Here is a 19,475-nt window from a genome sequence, read left to right as displayed (position 1 = left end):
GATGAAAAAGAAAAGGAGGGATTATTAAATTCAGGGGACACAATTCTACTACCTAAATTATGACTGCAAGCATAAAACAACTAATAAGCATAAAATTGAAATTATGGAAAAGAAAAGTTCAACAAGATATGTTGCCACAAACACAGCTCTAGTACAGAAAAAGGCGTAGATCTAGAATCTTAGATTTGGCTCTGGACTGAAAGGTTCTTAAATAAATGTTACAGTGATTCTGGTCAAAAGACTCCAACCATTAAAATAACTGAAGAAGCCTGTGTGAAGACTAACAATGAAGGTATGACTTACCAAAAGACTCTAGCTGTTAAAACAATAAAAGAAAGCAGAGTAGCAAATGAGAGAGAAGGTGTGTCTTAAACTTCATCAGTGGGCAAAAAAGAAAGACCAAGCTATATCAAAAGTGCAACATGAGTAGTGCTAGACAAGTTTGTGTGACAAAGTGCAATATGTCACAGCTAAGGCAAGTTAGCATGGATTGGTCAGTGTGCATTCACATGTGCAAGCAACATATAGCTAAAAACAATACAGAGCTGCCACAGCAATGTGTGTGCACAATGTAGTGACCGCCATAATCAGCATATCAATGTTGAAGAATTTAGGCAGAAAAGTAGGAAAGGGTAAACAGCAAGCAGAAATAAAGACAACCATAAGGTCTGGAACGTGGATAAATCTTTTTTTTGGTGGGAAAAAGCACTTTTTGTAAACTTTACAACAGAGAGGCAGGTGTGGAAGTAAATGAAGGGACAGGTATGGGACAAATTGAGAAGGTCAGAAAGCAAGGGTATGAGCAGAAAACACAGACACAGATGGGATAATATATTCACAAATGTTGAGTAGGACAGACACATACAGAGGCAGGATAACTGGTGATGAGATGGGTTTCACAATGAATGAAGAACTTGAAATGATACACAAGGGAGGAAGTAAACCCAAATAGACATAGGATGGGTTTCTGGCATGGCCTCCTGCCAGGTTGGCCCAGAGAACAGCAGCTACAGGCATCACTCACTGAGTGGTCGATGGTACGGGTTGGCTGCTACAGAAGCCCAGCTGCTCTACAAGGCATTTGATGTTCCCTACACAGTCATCCAGCTGCCAATAGACCTCAGTGGTAAGAAGCCTCAGAACTTCAAGCCTGGAGGCACTCCCTGTCCACTTTCAGGAGAGCAATCTCACCCCCCCCCGAGAGATGGAAAGGTAGGGTGCCCATGACTCTTCCAAGTCACCTCCAGCAAAGAAGCCTATAGCCCCACCAACGTTGTTGAAAGGCAGACTTTGAGGTCACTTTCAATTTGGTGGCTTCTGGCAGAGTCACACTGGACAGCTCTTCCTCCTTCTGAACTGGACCTGTGGATGGATAAAAGAATGAGAAAGGATCATCAGACATATGTATGAGAATAATATCAGGTCATATGTGAACTAGGCTAGAACACACCACCTACACTCTCCACCACCCAGACAGATGTTCCCAGCATCAGCAGCAGGCAATCATGTGCATGTGCTGCTCCTCTACCACTGGAAAACAAAGTGCATACTGTTAAGTATACATCTATATACATGTACGAAATTTAACACAGTTTAAAAATGTAGTGAAAAGAATTTTCTCTCCTGAAATCCTGTCTCTCACCAGTGAAGCAGGTCAGGATGGTGCTCCTTCAGATCATGGTCACAATGCTGACATTGCTCACCAAAATGGCTGATGCTGATGGCATTACTCAGCATCCTAAGCTAGCTCATGGCAGCCATCCATTTTCCTCAAATGGCCATCATAACTGCCCATCAGGGACACGCTAAAGTTCCTGAGCAGGGAGAAGAGGAAAATCTGCTCTCCCTGGTTCACCTAGCCAAACTCTGCATTCTCAAATCCCCGAAGTAGATGTGCCACTTAATCAAATCCACTCAAGGAGGAAAAGAAGGAAAATAGTGCATCACATGTTTTGCAATGTACAGCTGCCGCACTGCATCATAACATGGACACAGCATTGCACTGTGACAATACTGGAACACACATGCTGTATGCAATATGGAAATATACATGCTTTATATTCACTGTGATTTGCACACCTCATGACAACATGTATTAATAATGCTTTGCTCACTGGCCATGAATCACAGACTATGGTTCCAACTTACTTCACTAGCATAACCACCTTGCTAACTAGCCTTTGTTACCATGATATAAAGCATCAGAGTTGTTTAGCACAACACCACTTACAAATGTACAACTCAAAAAAAAAAAAATTAAAAAAAAACAACTTCATAAAAGCCTCTACATAAATGGAGTTTCTCAGAGTTAAGGAAGTATTTCAATGACAACAAATGCTGGAGTCAATGTCAGTGAGCATGAGTCAGCTCTAGTGGTGCATTTGTAACTAGAACCCATGACACTAGTTTGGCACAACGGCATCTGCCTGTGGCTGGGAAGTTTCACACTATAAACACAGGAAATCATGGGAAGGATATGCTACGAGGGGCATGGGGTTACAGGCTCATATTCTGAAGCATGGCTGAAGTATATAAATGGGAGGATTCACCTGTGGGCACACATCTACCATCCATGTCATAAAGCAATGACACTCATCAGGCTCAAAAACAGGATGTCCCATCAGGGTGCAAGTACCAGTAGTTTAGTCCCTTCCGTGTTATGGATGGCATTGACCCCAACACAACAAACCAACACAAAGGATACTGCCAACAATCACACTGTGGCAGCACAGCTCCACCACTACAGTATATGATTTCTGACTACCACAACTTCTTAGACTACACAGCTGCCATATTCTCCTACAAAGACTCTATCCACTATATATTGTTACAGCAATGTGTCACTGTGTCCCCTCCAACCTATGGAGGCGACGATGAATGAGCCTTGTATAGCATCACTAGTCCATTCACTATAATGCATAGCTTGGTGGGAAACTGCATGCATAATTTTATTCTGTTTTGTCAGTGTCATGGTCCATAGTCACAAACCACACAATATCTTTTTGTTAGTGTGCCAGCATCTGCTTCAGTTGTGGTACTGTTCCTGCATGAGCTCCCATGACTCTTCATCCTGCCCTTCCTGCTGCTGCTGTGACCGATAGGGAAGGCTCTTTCATGACAGTGAATTGTTTCTAAATTTGTTTACGCAATGCTATGTTGTTTAGCATGACATACACTACAAAGATCTTACCGTATAAGTCTGCAGTGCTCTGCAGTCCACCTTTAGAGGTGCCTAGGCAATGGAGTCATCTGTTCAGTAATTAGACTACATGCTCCACTACATTTCACATTTGTGTGTGGACTGTGTTAATGGCTATTCTCAGACTTGTTTGGGGCTGGACATTGGGATCATCAACCAGGGCTCTAGGGCATAGCTAGTATCACCTGAAACACACATTACACAATATATAACAAAATGCCTGCTTCCTACTTGCAAGGTATATTCATGTAAAGACCAGTCTATTTAGCATGTGTGCGCCTACCAAACTGCTCACTCTGTATAAAGCCCCAATGCATGAATCACTGGCACAGGCTGGATGTGTATTAAATTTGTGAATCATGTAAACTACCTGGGTGGCACATGAACCCAACACAATTAATGCCTGAACTAATACAGATTTTCTGAAATGTCAAGGAGTGAAAGCTGTTACTGTTGATGTAATGCAGAGCCTTTGGACTAGCTGGGGCCTTGACAGCAACATGTGCACAATTTATGTCGCCCACAGCTTCAGGGAAATGGACTATGCCATAAAAGGCCCATATGGTGTTAGTGCTTTTTTTCCTTGCTGTCTTGGGTTACAGATGAAATCCTCCACATGTTGTAGCATTATACAGAGAAAATGGTCAAGGATTTTCAAGACTGACAACTGCAGTATCCTTAATATTTCCCCTGGGCTACACATACCTTTGCGGCAACATCTAGCATTACAGTCCCCAACATGTTGCTGTGCTACTGATATTCTTAGCATTCAAAGGGGGATGTGGTGCCATGCAGTGCCACCATTTTATACTCTTTGGAACTGCAAAATAATTTTAAGTTACTTCATGTGTATAGTGTTCCTCATTCCTGTGTCATAATGTATTCATTGGCATGTAATGCACAGCACTCTTTTTGGCCATGCCATCTGCTTGTTTGAATTGCCTATCCCTTGCACATGGCTACTACCCATTCTAATTAACAAAGAACAATGCCCTAACAGCTTATGAATTCCACGCCCTGCGTGCTTTTGTAGGACACTCTTCTTTACCAGCTGTCAGACAGACAAACTTCAATGGGATGTGTATGCCAGCAACAGGGGTTAGCACTCAAAGAAAAGTGCTGCCATTTTAGGTTTATGATTAGGGGGAAGAGAGAAACCATTAAACCACTACTGCAAAACTAAGATGTTCAACATACATGTGCAAAATGCAGCAGAAAACAAAATATTTTCTGTTGCCAAGTTTTTTCAGAACTCTTCCACCAGAAAGCTGAAGCATTTCTCAAAAATTCTTACAAATTTTAAACGTTTGTAAAAATTATAAAAGACAAATCAATTAACAATACCTAGTGACCTCACTACTTAACAACAAAACAACTATCTTTCATCACGCTACAGTCAAAGCACAAGATACATGCATACCGATAAAGTGTAACCTCGCTTATACAAACTCAAGACATTCACTCACTTCATGGTCCCATACTTTAAAAGTTACTTTTAGTGCTTTTGTGTGAATTACATCAATGCAGTAATCAGCACTTAAAATAATCCACATAATACTGCAACTGTTTATAAAATAAAGTATGCATATTGACACAAGATTGTAAGTACAAATGCAAAAAATCGGTTGCTTTCATACCTGCACAACATGACCCCCCCCCCAAATACAAAAAGTACAGTTGTGTACCTACCATAAATGTAGATGTTAGAGTGTATTCACTGTTGCAGTCATTACACTTGGGTTATCCTGCTGGCAGGCGACCCGCAGTCGGCCCGAGTTCCAAAGTCTTGGTCCAGCGTCAGTTGCTGTCACCTCTTCCCTGAAGTCAGTGCGCCAGGGGTATAAAAGTAGCAACCGACGCCATTTTCTTCAGTTTTTCTTGCCCCAGATGTCAGGTGCCCCCAGATAGGAAGTCTGGAAAGATAAAATTATGCCCAAAAAACATGCATATATTACTATAAACATTTTCTTCTTCTATAAGCAAATACACTACATAGGTAGTATAGAGATGAGAAGTACAGAAAAGTCCCAGCAATGAAACAATAAAGGGGGATGGTGGGTGGGTAACCTGGACTGCAACAGTGAATACACTCGAACATCTACATTTATGGTAGGTACACAACTGTACTATGTTCATCGTGTTTCACTGTTGCAGTCATTACACTTGGGTGGAATCCCAAAGCTGAGGTTGGGTGGCTGGGTCTAAATTGGATTTGGAGAGGCTACCAGGCCCTGCAGAACTGCAGTGGCAAAGCCTGCTCTGGATTTAGAGTAGAGAGGTAAGTGGCAGTGCTTGGTGAAAGTGTGCACTGAGCTCCAAGTTGCAGCTTCTAAAATGTCTTTGGTTGGTACTCCTCTGAGAAAGGCTGCTGCTCTGGTAGAATGAGGCCTAATGCCCTTAGGCACTGATTTGCCAGGTTGTGCATAACAGAAGCGGATGCAGTGTCCTATCCATTTCGAGATTGTCTGCTTTGTAATAGGCTTTCCTTGTGATCCTGCAGCATATGCTACAACAGTTCCTCAGTTTTTCTGAAAGCTTTTGTTTTGTCCAAGTAGAATCATAGCTGTCTGTGTATATCCAAAGCGTGCAGAAGTCTCTCCCCTTTATTCTGGGAATTTGGGTAAAAAGTAGGAAAATGAATGGTTTGGTTTAAGGCCACATTGGAGTCCACTGTTGGCATGAATGTTGGGTTTGTCCTAAGAGAAACCCTGTCCTGATGAAAAATGAGGAAAGGTTCCACAGCCATTAATGCCTGTAACTCTGAGACTCTTCTTGCTGAAGTTATTGCTAGGAGCAGAGCAGTTTTCCATGGCAAGAATTTTAGATCAGCTGTGCTGGCTGGTTCAAAAGGAGGCAGCGTGAGTTTTTCTAAAACAAAATTGACGTCTCAAGTAGGTACTGGTGCTCTTCTTGGGGGTCTTATATTTTTTGCCCCTCTGAGGTATTGTCGTAGTAGAGGATGTGACAAAATAGGAGGTTCCGTATTGTAATGAGCTGAAATGGCAGCGGCGTGGATTTTAATAGATGAGAAAGATAAGCCTTTGTCCAGCATCTCAGTTAGGTACTGTAAAATCTGAGGAATGTTAGGGACAAGTGGTTCGAGCCCTTGCGCCTGGTTCCAAGCACAGAATCTCTTCCATTTTTCTGCATAAGATTTCCTAGTACTGAGCCTCCTGGCTTCTAAAATGACATCCATAACAGCTTTAGAGAGAGGTGCAGTCTGAGCGGCTACATTATCTGCAATGCTGCCAGGTTTAAGGTTCTGAGTTGACTGTGCAGAATCTGATGGTTTTGTTGTGTCAGGAGATGAGGAATTTGAGGTAGAAGCCAAGCTGGGCTTTGAGACAAATTCTTTAGGATTGGGTACCAGTGCTGGCGTGGCCAGGCTGGGGCAATCAGAATCATTTCCGGCCTTTCTTGTCTGACTTTTAGTAACACCTTGATAAGAAGAGGCATCGGAGGGAAGGCATAAACTGTCAGGCCTTTCCAGCTGAATGATAGAGCATCCACTTTCCATGCTTGAGAGTGATAAGTTCTTGTGCAGAATTTCTGTATTTGGTAATTGTGAGGGGAGGCAAAAAGATCTATGTCTGGGTGTCCTCATTTCCTCGTTATCATGCTAAACACTTGTGGATTTAGCTTCCATTCGTGAGGATCCATGAGATTTCTGCTTAGTTCCTCTGCCAGTGTATTTTTTGTTCCTGGCAGGAATTGTGCCTGCAGATGTACTTGATAGGTCAGTGCTGTGTTCCACAAAGTCATGGCTTGTCTGCATAGGGGGTATGAATGTGTTCCCCCTTGCTTGTTTATGTACCACATAACTGTGGTATTGTCCGTCTTTATTAATAGTTGTCCTGGATGTATTAGGTCCTTGAAGGCTGTCAGGGCATTCTGTACAGCTAGCATCTCTTTTTGATTGATGTGAAGATGCATTTGTTCCTTGGCTCATGTGCTCTGAATACATTTTCCTGCCATATGTGGCCCCCAAGCATAATCCAATGCATCTGTTGTTGCTGTCTGCCTGGCAGTGGGTAAGGTGAAAGGCTGTCCCTTGTTGTGGTGACAGGCTCGGGACCACCATCGAAACTCCTGTTGTAGGCAGGGAATTAAAATTATGGTTGTCTCCAGGCTGTGACAATGCTGAGTCCAAACACTTTTTACATTGTAGTTTTCTCATATGCAGTTTTGCATATGGAATTAGTAGAATGCAGGATGCCATGAAGCCCAGGGCCTGCAGAATTTTTCTTGCAGGGAGCTGGGTTTTTGTTGCCATCATTTGAAAGTAATGAGTCAGTTGCCTTTGTTTGTCTGGCGTGAGATAAGCCATCTGGGCAGTTGTATTTAAGCTTGCACCCAGGAATATTATCTCTTGAGAGGGCACTAGTTTTGATTTCTTTTCATTTACTGTGTACCCTAGGCAAATTAGCAATCTTTTTACAAACGCCAGATGCTTTAGAAGAATGTCCTTGCTCTCTGCTTGAATAAGGCAGTCGTCCAAGTAGGGATATATTTGAATTCCTTTTTGTCTGCAAAATGTAATTACTGGTGCCAGGCATTTTGTGAAGACCCTGGGCGCAGTAGATAAGCCAAAGGGCAGTGCAGAGAATTGGCAATGCATTGAGCCTGCTATGAATCTGAGGTATCTTCTGCAAGATTGTCTGATTGGGACATGCAGGTATGCCTCCTTGAGGTCCAAAGTAACTAGCCAAGCCTTCTTGCCCAGCATGGGCAGAAGTTGCTGTAGTGTTAACATTTTGAATTTTGGAACATCCAGGAAAGAATTTAGGATTGACAGGTCCAGTATTGGTCTCCAGCTTTTGTCCTTTCTGGGTACTAAGAAAAAAATTCCTTGTCCCTGTTCTTGCTGTGGAACTTTATGAATAGCTCCCATATCCATAAGAGCAGCAATCTGTTTTTGTGCCTCTGTCCATTGGTTTTGTGGCAGGTCTGGCATACCTTTTGGTTTTGGAAGCGTGTGGAAGTGGAACCTGTAACCCTGAGAAACAATATTCAGCACCCATTGGTCCTGGGTGATCATGTGCCAATTTTTTGAGAAAAGTGCTAGCTTTCCCCTAGGGGTGCTGTCAAGAGGTAAGTGCTTGGCATTTGTAGAGGGAAGTCATTGGGACTGCTTCCAATAAGGTTGTGATTTGTCTTCCCCTCCTTTGGGGGTTGAAGCACCCCATTGTTTAGGTCTGTAGGAGCCTTGGGGCTGAGATCTGCCTCTTTGTGGCCTATCTGACACTAGAAAGGACCAATTTTTTGAAGGCCAGTTTCTGCTAAATCTAGGTGGTTGAACCTGCAAGAAATCTTTCACTGTCTGCATTGACTTTGCTTTATCCTCCATTTTCTTTAACACCTCTTCTGCCTTAACACCAAACAAAGTATCATGCTGTAATGGAGCATCCAATAATTTTACTTTAACATGGTCAGGTAAACTTTGTTCTTTCAACCAAGCATGCCTTCGAATAACAGAGCCTATAACTGCGGCTCTACAAGAAGCCTCTAATGAATCAAAACCACATTGCAGAGTATGCTTTCCCACTTGTCCAACTGCATGCAATAAATCCTGCATTTCCTTACTGTCAGGACTTTCTGTATTTGAAACCATTTTCTGTTTTAACAATGACATGAAGTACTGTTGATATTTAGGCATGTGAAACTGGCAGTTTAAAGCTCTTACGGCTAAAGTAGCAGAAGTGTAAACTTTTTTCCCCCATCTGTCTAGAGCTCTGGAATCCCTATCCGAGGGAACAGGATTTTTAGCAGTGGAAGCCTTAACCCCTTTAGGACCCTGAGAATTTGTTTCTGGGTCTGCAGCGGGGTTTTTGTAAAGGAATTTATGAGAGTCAGGGACTCTGTAGTACCTGTCTGGCTTGACTGGTGCAGGGGGTAAAGAATCAGGAGACAGACTGGATTCAGAAAAAACATCATCAACAATATCAAGTACAGGGGGGATAGCCAGGAGCCTGTGCTGAGGCAATAAAAGGAAGTCTCTGAGCCTTTTCTTAGATTCTGAATAATCCTGGCTCTCCCAATGGAAATGCTCCCTCAGGGTGTGCAGGGTTTCCCCAAAAGAATAATCCTCAGGCGGAGAGGCTGAAGGTATGGACTCTTCTGCATCAGAGTCCTCATAGGGAGGGAGAGAATATCCCTGATCAGAAGAGGAATCAGAGGAAATGGAAACTTGGTCAGAAGAATCATAGTCAGTGTCTTGCCTAGGCCTTTTGTCAGGAGGGGGATGGGAACCTCTGATTAAAGTAATTAGGTCTTCGGCCATTTTAAGCATCTGTTTCTTTGGCATGGATGACTGTTCTGGAGAATGCTGTACTTGTTTCCTTGTTTTTAATGGTGTTTTTGACTTTGCCTTTGCTGCTGTAGTGGGCTTAATTGTTAGCTGTGAAGGTCTGAAAACACCCTCAGAAGTTGGAAATTAAACAGTACATTGAGATATGGTAAGGTGCTGTGAGGCAGTAACCAAATATGGGATTGAAAAGTCTACAGTCTCCGATACAAAAAGAGGGAAAGAGGAGCACAGAGTGTAAACTAGCTGCTACTCTGTCTCTGCTATAGATACAAGTGTACTGACAAGGCAAGCCCCTTCTGTTTGCTCTTCAACATTCACACAGGGTTCACTAATATTAACCCCATCATGAAACCATCAAGCAATTAATACTACAGATGGCTGCACTCTGATAAGTGGGATGATTAGAGCTCTCCCAGTGTGAGGAAAGACAAAGTGGTATAAAGAAAAACAGTAACATTTAACAATTTGGCTAAAATTCAGTTACTTATTACACATTACTATGCCTGGATGTCAGCAAAGAAGAAATTTGTAGAAATTAAATGCTAACTAGAAGAAAACCTCTGAACGAGAAGTGTCTTGCAGCTCTTCTGCAAAGAGCAATTCAAATTTTAGTTTTGGTACAGGATATGGCTTCCACTAATTTAGAAGGAAAAATAAATAAAATGTGTTTAAAGGTGTTTAAAATAAGAGAGAGATAGGAATATATAAAATCACACGACAAAAGCCAGGAATGAATAGAAGCAGCTTTATATAGCTATTCAGATATGCTGATAAAACTGAGGAAAAGCAGAGGCTGAAATGTAGAAAAGTTTTGATGAATATTAGACTCTTCAAGAAGAAATGTTTCAAAAACTAGTTTAGTTAGAAGACAGAGCATGCAGAAAAACCTGAGATTTTTTACTATACCAGAGAAACTAGAACAAGTAGACTGCATCAATTTTATGAAATTATAATTAAGTGACTACCTGGTATTCCACAATCAGATTTAACTGAAAGGGCTCATGTGTATATTCAAATCTGGCCAAGAGAAAGCAGCCAGAACCAGTATTAGTAAAGATGCAGTCACACCAGCAGTAACAGCTGCTCTTAACAAAACTGTGGAAGAAGGGAAAAATACTAAAAATGGGAGCACCAGATTGTTTTTGGATACTGATTATTCACTGTACAGAAAAGAAGCATGTTATCGGGCATGTTGAGAGGCAGATATGAGATTCAAGTTGCTATATAAAGCTAACTTTACATTTTTTCGATGGAGATCAAAGACATTTTTCGATGCAGAACAGGCTAAGGAAGAAACGATAAAGTTTACTCAACAAACAGTGACATTGAAGGGGTTTCTGCTTCTCATTCTTCTATTGATAATAAAACACACAGAGCGCTTGCCAATGAAAACCTTTCCATTGTCAAAGGAAAATGTTTACGTGACAGAAAAAAGCCTAGGAGCTGACTAGAAAAATCAGGAGCACTTTGGACTTGTACCAGAGACCAGTGCTAGGTGGTTGAGATGATAGGTAAGAACTGTAAAGTGTAATTTCTATTAAGACAAGTTTAGACATGAAAACTGTACTTCTGCAAGAAGTGGCTAAAAATGACTGGCAGTTTGTTCACTGAGTTAAATTGGTGGAAGAACTCTCAAGCATAATTCAAATTGCGACTAATGATTAGAAGAACGATGAAGGGACTGAAATTGCACCTGTAAGTAAAAAAAATCCATTCTTAGCAATGCGAGTATAATAAATTTCTTAAAGCAAATTGCATTTATATTGTAAAGTAGCTCTGCATAGTATGCAGAGGTATTTTAAATGTGACATGGGTGAAGTCCTACCAGTGACTGTTGTTTATGCTAGTGATACGATAAAGTAAAAAAATACTTCTTGAAAATAATGCATCTGGGATTTATACTGTAATAAATTAATACTGGATATAACATAACATTGTGATCTTAAGCTGCTGGGGTATATGCAAAAAATATATTGTTCATATTATATATGTATTAAAATAGAATAATTCCCCTGGTTTTAAACAGGTGGAAATGCATACTAATGTTCTTAGTTTATCTTATAGAAATTAAACATTTTTTAAGCAAACAGGTTTAAAATGGAAAGAATGAATATGATAGATTTCCAGCATTTGAAAATGGCTGTTTCTTCATTTGTGAAGCTATCAGTTTTTTTTCTCTCCAGCAAATACCTGCAGTTGGAGATTGTGAGTCTACAGGTGCAGGTAGTTAATCGGGGATTAAATGAACAATATGTTCTGAGTCAACTGTATAATAAACAGCATAATTAGTATTTAAAGGGAGACTGGCACACTGTTTAGTGAAAATTAATTTTGACAGAAGAAAATACTTCTGCAAGTAGTAGCAGCCATGCAGCTTTAGTACTTCAATATCAAATACAATAGTGTGCAATATAGATTATTCTTTTAAGGTTAGGCATTACACTTTTTCTTAAAGATAAAAGTCAGCTACCTCAGAGCATGCAATTGTTTTTCACATCTGGGAAGGAAATAGACACAGGACAAAGCCAGATGTCTGTGCAAGGGGAACATAGGCTTTAGCATGCACTTTCAAGCCAAAGTTTAGAATAGATAAAATCTGTCTGCGTGGATGTGTATATGGGGACAACTACCCCTGTATGAAGGGAATGACATTCCTTTTTGGAAAATTTATAAAGCTCTGTGGGCATTGAAATGGGATGGGAATTTGAAAATGCATTTTTTTAAGCAAAGAGTCTGGAAAAATGTGAAATGGGTTCAAGCAGAGATAAGACACAACAAGTAAATGCAAGATCATCCTACTAAGCATTAGTGCGTGAATCTAATTTGCAAGTTGGAAACATATATTCAAATGTAGAGATCCTTTAGCAGTATTAGAGATATTTGGAAATTCAGTTAAAATTATATAAAACAGAGGAATGAGGAATGGTGAAAACAACAAAAAGCACAAATGGAATATTTATGGAAGACTTGTCAAGGTTAGAGGAAAGTGAGGCTTAAGAATTAATAGCTAACATAGGATGGGGTGAGATACAAACAGTAATGTATAATCAATCAACACTGAAGTCTCCAAGAAGAGATGGTATTCCTATGGAAATCTGGAAGTAAGAAGGGACGAAAGTGATAAAGATCTGAAAGGTATTGTTTAACAACATTTTAAAAGAGTGGAAGGTACTGGCAAATAAAACTGTGATGGCTGTATTATCCAAAAAGGGTAAGGATCCTTCAGACTCAGCTTCATTTAGGGTAATTTCAGTTTTAAACCAGAATTACAAAGTGTTTACGTCCACATTATCTAAGAGAATGTTAAAGGTGTTGCCAAAAAGGACAAATATAGAACAATGTGATTTTGTTTGGAGGAGGACAAACTTTTGGCAAAAAAAAACAGAACAAGACTAATCCAAGAGGAAGCACAGTGTAAGAAAAGCTGCTGTCGGTAGGTCTTGATGCAGAGAAAGCACTTAATAAAGTCAGGTGGAATTTTATGAGTAGGACAATGATAGCATTTGTGTTCCCTAACAGAACAAAACAGAAAATAAGGAAGATATATGAATTATCAGACGTAAGAATTAAGGTAGGAAGGTTACTCTACCAGGCTGTGTTTGAAATGAGGAAACAGGCAGGGATGTCCTCTTTCTCCTTTATTTGTTTTACAGTTAGAACCAAGCAAAGAAAATAAGGGACTTACAACTCAAGTATGCAATTGGTATGGTAATCAAGAAAAATTAGCTTTATTTGCTAACTATATAACTTGGTACTTGACAAATCCAGAACAATATACTGTAGTGTTGTGGAACATTTTGAGACAGTTTTAAATCTTTTTAGGATATAAAATAAATGAAGACAAAATAAAGGTTGCAGTGGTAACCTATGTTACTCGCACATGAATTAGTTAAGCAATACCTACAATTAAGTAGGCCTGATAAGATGAAATACTTAGGTGTATGGATTCAAAAGGAAAACATCAAAAAGGTATGCAATGCTGGATTAATTACATTGTACAGAAAATTACATGTGATGTATAATGTTTGTAAATGTGAACTTTTTAAATATAGTTTGATTACTTTTATATAAAGTTTAGTCTGTCACAAGTGATAACTCAATAAAGGCGTTAAAAAAATAAGGTTTGTGTTGGAGGAGGTGGGAGAGGAGTGGTACCATGCTTTTGTCAGGGGACAGACCCCCATATTTTTTTTAATATTTATAATAGGGCGGTATGACTGAGCAATAGATAAGAGGGTAATGCACAAAGGGTAAGGGAAGAAGGGTTGAGGAAGAAATGTTGTAGGAGTCGCTAGTCCATACAGCCTCAAACACTTCCACTGCCAAATAATGGTGCAGTGGAGGACCTGATGTTGAGGTGGTAAGGGCCTCTGGTGATATGGTGGTCAGCGCCAAGTGGGACAGTGTGTCTTCAACATGCTGGAGAGAGACTTTGACAGGCTGAATCCATCTGACCATGACCCAATCCAGTAAATCCTCTACCAAGTTCTAAAGCCCATATTCAGTGAGGTTTTCAAGGCTGCCAAATGCTGGGGTGCCTGCAAAATTGTTCTACTGCCCCAACCCTGTGAGGATGTCCCCAGATAGGCAGAGAGTGCGCGCTCTCTAACCTGAAAGGTACATGACTAGGCAGCTCTTGAGGGATTTGAATCTGTAAAAAGGTAAAAATAAATGGGACTGAAAAAATAATAAAGGAGACATAAATCAATAATTAAAATAATCAAAAACAGACAAAAGAGGGGGAGAGACAAGAAAGAAAATGTACAATAAATCCACACACAATGTTACATTCTATTTAATTTCTTAAAACAATTTACATTATAATTAAATCTTTATTTAAGTAACTTGTATATGGGAAGTGCTTATGCATACAATGGAGTACTCATTTGGGAAGTGCTTGTGTACTTGGGAAGAAGGATATGAGCAAAGCTTATGCATACTTCAGATGAATTCATATGGGAAGCGTTTGTGAGTACTAGGAAGGGCAACGTATTCCTCTGGGGACCTGTACATGTTTTTGTCTCTGATATTCAGTACAAACACCATTTATAAATATTACAACTAACCATTTAAAGACAAAATAATGCAGTTTATGTTAACACATCTGTTACATATGCTTGCAGTAATGTAATGATTTCACTGCAGTTCATTCACATGTAATGCTCTAAAATATTTCCTTATAACCATTAAAGAAAACAGTTTAAGACAGACTACTGCAGTTATACATTGACATAACTCTCAGTCTTGTTTACAACAATGCAATAATTTTGCTGCTTTTGTTTATGGTAAGTGGTGTATACTTCTTTATGCACAACTGCACTCATGTCTTGACATATATGTCAGTCCTGGTTTCAGTAATGTAATGAATGCTCACTACTGAGTTAAGATTAATATAACATATAACTACATAAGTTAAACAAATATGGAACTGCAGTCATAACTTAAAAGTGGATTCAGCAAGTCTAGCTGCTCTTCTTTCATGTTGCCTTGTGTTACACCTTATCTCTCCCTCAGCTGTACAGAAAAGACATAAGACTATACAAGGCAATGCATTCACTGCAGTACTTGCTTTTTTTTAAATATTTAGTTCACATTTGGATGACTATTTGAATACAATGGTGTAAGATAAGCTTCCCTTTAATGCAAGTTAAAAAATGTATGCAATGTGGGTGGAATGTTGTTTTCAAAATACTATGGTGTGAATGTTAACACTGTGTTCAGGTAGAAGTTATTACCATACAGACAAATGTAGCAGTTCATGGAAGTTTGGATTCCCTTTGCCATACAAATGTGTTATTTCTGAGTAAAGTATGCCCTGGTCTCATTCACTTGGAAAAGCAACCCTCCACCCCCAGCCACGACTTTGACTAGGATGTGGTGCCAAGCTGTACATGCACTTAAATTCCTTTTGAACAAACTGTTTTATGCAACTGATACAATAATTCTATGCCCGCCTTATACAAATAATTTATTCATTTACCACAAGTGGCTGCATGTACTCTACATAGTAATTCAGTTTATGCAATAATTAAATTAAATTATGTGTAACTGAAAACTTTTTTCTTCAGTCTGCATAAATACATGAACAAGTACTTTTAATCCTGCACACGAATGTCTTTCATTTACAGAGCTATACATGCAGTTTATTACGTATACATGTTTCAATTGCATTTATTCAAAACGTTCTAATACAGAATCATCATATATTTTTAAACAGATACAAGTAAAGTAACCTGGTTGACTTCTTTGAGTCAATCACCAGAGCTGTGGATGAGGGCAAGGCAGTTCATACAGCCTACCTCATTCTGGCCAAGGCCTTTGATACCATCCCCCACTCAGGAATTACTGATAAACTCACCAAACTAGGCATCAACCCCTATATCACTAGGTGAGTTGCAAATTGGCTCACAGACAGAACCCACAGTGTGAAAGTAGCGGAGTCCAAGTCAGAATGCCGACCAGTCACGAGTGGAGTCCCACAGGTATCGGTCCTGGGTCCTCTCCTGTTTGGCATCTACTTTTCAGAAGTCTAGGCCAACACGGAGGGATTCTGGTTGACCAAGTTCGCAGATGACTGCAAGCTGGGAGCCATTATTAACTCCTCAAGTGATGTAGACATCCTAAAGAAAGGCCGCACTGAGACCAATGACTGGTGTCAAGCTTAATGCCAAAAAATGCATCATCATCCCTTTTGGGAAAAACTCAGTTCCCACTAATTACCACATCGATGGGAGCTCACTGAACACTAAAGGCGTTATAAGAGATCTGGGGACGCAGGTTGACAGCAACATCTCCTTTAACCACCATATTGCCAGTTTGGTCAGAAAGTACTTCTATGTGGCACATCTCATTACCAAGGATTTTGCATCCAGGAAGAAAGAGGTCACCATCTCTCTCTACTCTTCCCTCATGAGGCCAATCATTGAATATAATGTCCCATTTGAAATGTACCTCAATAGACACATGCAACAGCAGGATAGGCCACAAAAGTACCTCACGAAGAGGATCCTAGGCCTTAAACATATGTCCTACACGGACAGACTAAAACTCCAGCTATTCTCTGTCTCATATCATCTACTAAGAGGCGATCTCTGCTTGACTTACAAAGCCATGTCTGACCCAACTCTGTTAGAAATCCTACGTCTAAAGAAATCCCAATCCCTCCACACCACTCACTCCAGAGACCTCAATCTCATTACCACAATCAACAGAACATGCTGGGGGGACAGGTTCATAACCCACAGACTGCCCATGTTCTGGAATAGACTTCCCATATGTCAAGCAGAGCACCACATTGGCCCTCTTCAAGAGAAATCTTGATGAGTGGACGGGAAATACAAAGTTCATCCCAGGGATCACTCTAATGGCTCTACTTGATAGAGGCACTGGGAACTAATGTCGGGCAGCATGATGCCAGGGCACTTCTATGGGCTAGGTTTGTAAAGGCTCCAGGGCCATTAGCTTAGTACACACCTATGACCCTATGCATATACATATTGTTCTGACTTCCTTTGCATTAACATAACTGTATTACATACAATATTTGCAGTTACAAATATCTTTCTCAGCAAATCCTTCTATTAATGCAAACTTGTAATACTTTTTTATGTTAAATATGAACCAATGAAAGAGTATGCACTACAGAACTCTGTCCTTCTCGCTGCTACCTGGTCTGCCCACTCAGCCAGCTGGTCAGGCCTGTGCTTGTGTAAGTCATTGTATCGGTGATAGCACTGGTGGCCAGAGGAAGTGATACCTATCAGGGATGCCAGGTGGTCACCCAACCTCTGCCAGATATCAATCTTTTTCCAGGTGATAGTTTTTGTCCATGAATTGATATTTTCCTGATATAACTTCTTGAGAAGGCAGAGCATAATAAGGGTTTCTTTGCTAGACCAACTCGGAGTGTGGCCACATGATGCAAATTGGCAGAACCAGAATGAAGAAGAGCAGGGCTGTAATTCAAACGTTCAGAGCCAATCCCTCTGGGGTATAACATAAACTTAACCAAACCCAGTTAGGTGGCAAGGCCATTATAACAAGTACTGATATTACTGGCAAGTTTGGTTTAACCAAAAATGTTTTGTAACATACATTTTTTTCTTAAAGGAAACCATTGTTATACATATGATTTACAATTACTACTGCTGGTCATTGCATAAAATGCAGTTTTTAAAGTATTACACCTGAATGCTATTTATATGTGCCTCATAGTACAGCAGCGGCAGTTATACTTTTTTTTTGTCAGAGTGTTATATATTACTGTGTGTGTGTGTGTGTTGTGTACAAATTTTAGGAACTTATGAGTTGTTTGAGGTGCTAAGGTGTGACAGATAATGTTAGATGGTTGGGGATTAGACTTCATGTTGGTGCAACCACCATTTATTTTTTTAGCTATACTCTGATTTAGGTTAGTCTACAGCCAATCACGCATTACCATGGCAAGCTTGGGACTGCAGAAGAGTGCAGTGGACTGCAGAGCTGGCAGCAGCATGCTCATATCAGTCTGGGTCCATGTTCATAATCATCCAAAGCCGATGTATGCCCATATGTTGCTGTATATGTTCACGTATTACTATGAGTAACAGACATAAATGAAAAAGGCTTCATTTGCATAAAACACATGTGAAAGCTCCTGAATTTATGCAAAAAAGTTGAACGTCAACATATTCATTTGTCATTACTTGAGTTAGGCAGCAACTGTTTTAGGATACTCCAGACTTCTTAAAGTAAGCAAATAATTTTAAAAATAAATTCTAATTTAACAAGAAACATTTAAAAATGAGCAAAATTAGTTAAAGTTAAGAAAAAAGAAGTTATGTACTCACCATAATGTTCTATGTGTGTTATCCATCTTCGCCTTCATTCCTACTAGGTTGGGTTCAGATCCGATCCTCAGATCCATCTCAGCCTTATTTTCAAGCTTGAGGCCTTTTGCCAGCTCTTGGCTAAATCCCTTTCCCAGCATGCACTAGAAATATCCTCAGATCTTGTTTGCCCAAATTATAAGGTTATATATACATACATATACATATATCCCAAAGAAGGATTCAGAGGCTGGTGAAGAAGGGACAGACGTCAAGGTAGTCTCATTTCTATAGACCCGGTCCTCTAGGAGTAAAAGACGGGCCAGAGGGGAAGGAGGGTGGGATGTAAGAATGAAGGCGAAGATGGACAACACACATGGAATGTTGTGGTGAGTACATAACTTCTTTATGTGATGATGTCCTATCTCGACTTCATTCTTACTAGGTTGAGTCTCTACCACATTGAATCTTGGGTGGCTCATGGGAGAATATTCCTCAGGACCATGCATCCAAAAGAGGCTCTATATTCCTGAAGGACAAATCAACATTGTAATAACTGATAAAAGTATGTGGCTTAGCCCATATTGCTGCAGCACAAATGGCATCAACTGGCAGCTTAGCTAGAAAGGCAGAAGAAGTTGCAATGGCTCTTGTAGAATGGGCCTTAACTTTCTTTGGAAGGTCTTTATTTTGAGGGTTATAAATAAAGGTTATGTAGTCTGAAAGCCATTTAGAAAGTGTAACTCTGGAGACGGGATCCTTTCTTTGAATCTGAAAAAGAGACAAATAACTGATCTGATTTTCAGAGTTCTATGTAGATAAAAACATAACTGCCTATGTACATCCAACTGATGTAGCATGTACTCTGCCTTTTCATAATTTGGGAAGAACACTGGTAATTCTATACTTTGGTTCAAATTGTTCTCTGAAACCACCTTGGGTAAAAAGGAGGGGTTTGTTCACAAAGATACCATGTCTCTGTGGAAAAGCAAATATGTGGGCTTTATGGACAATGCTTGCAACTCTGACACCCTGCTAGCAGAGGTGATCAAGAAAATGGTTTTGCAAGTCAAAAATTTAAATTCGCGAGATGCTGGTTCGAAGGGAGGAAAGACTATGCGTGATAGAACAAAATTTAGATCCCTTGGTGCTGGAGGGTCTC

At 40.1% G+C, this 19,475-nt stretch overlaps 1 protein-coding gene across 2 annotated transcripts in view; it reads right to left on the bottom strand.

The window, feature by feature from the left end:
• UGGT2 (UDP-glucose glycoprotein glucosyltransferase 2) overlaps positions 1-19,475 on the bottom strand; it is a 4,352,373-nt gene that overhangs the window by 1,949,436 nt on the left and 2,383,462 nt on the right. The gene's annotated exons all lie outside the window — the stretch shown is intronic.

The sequence above is a fragment of the Protopterus annectens genome, chromosome 5.part1, assembly GCF_019279795.1.
Source record: "Protopterus annectens isolate FY-2018-M chromosome 5.part1, PAN1.0, whole genome shotgun sequence".
NCBI classification, from domain to species: domain Eukaryota; kingdom Metazoa; phylum Chordata; order Ceratodontiformes; family Protopteridae; genus Protopterus; species Protopterus annectens.
Note: the sequence above shows the minus strand (reverse complement) of the source record. Positions and strands in the feature narration are given on the sequence as shown.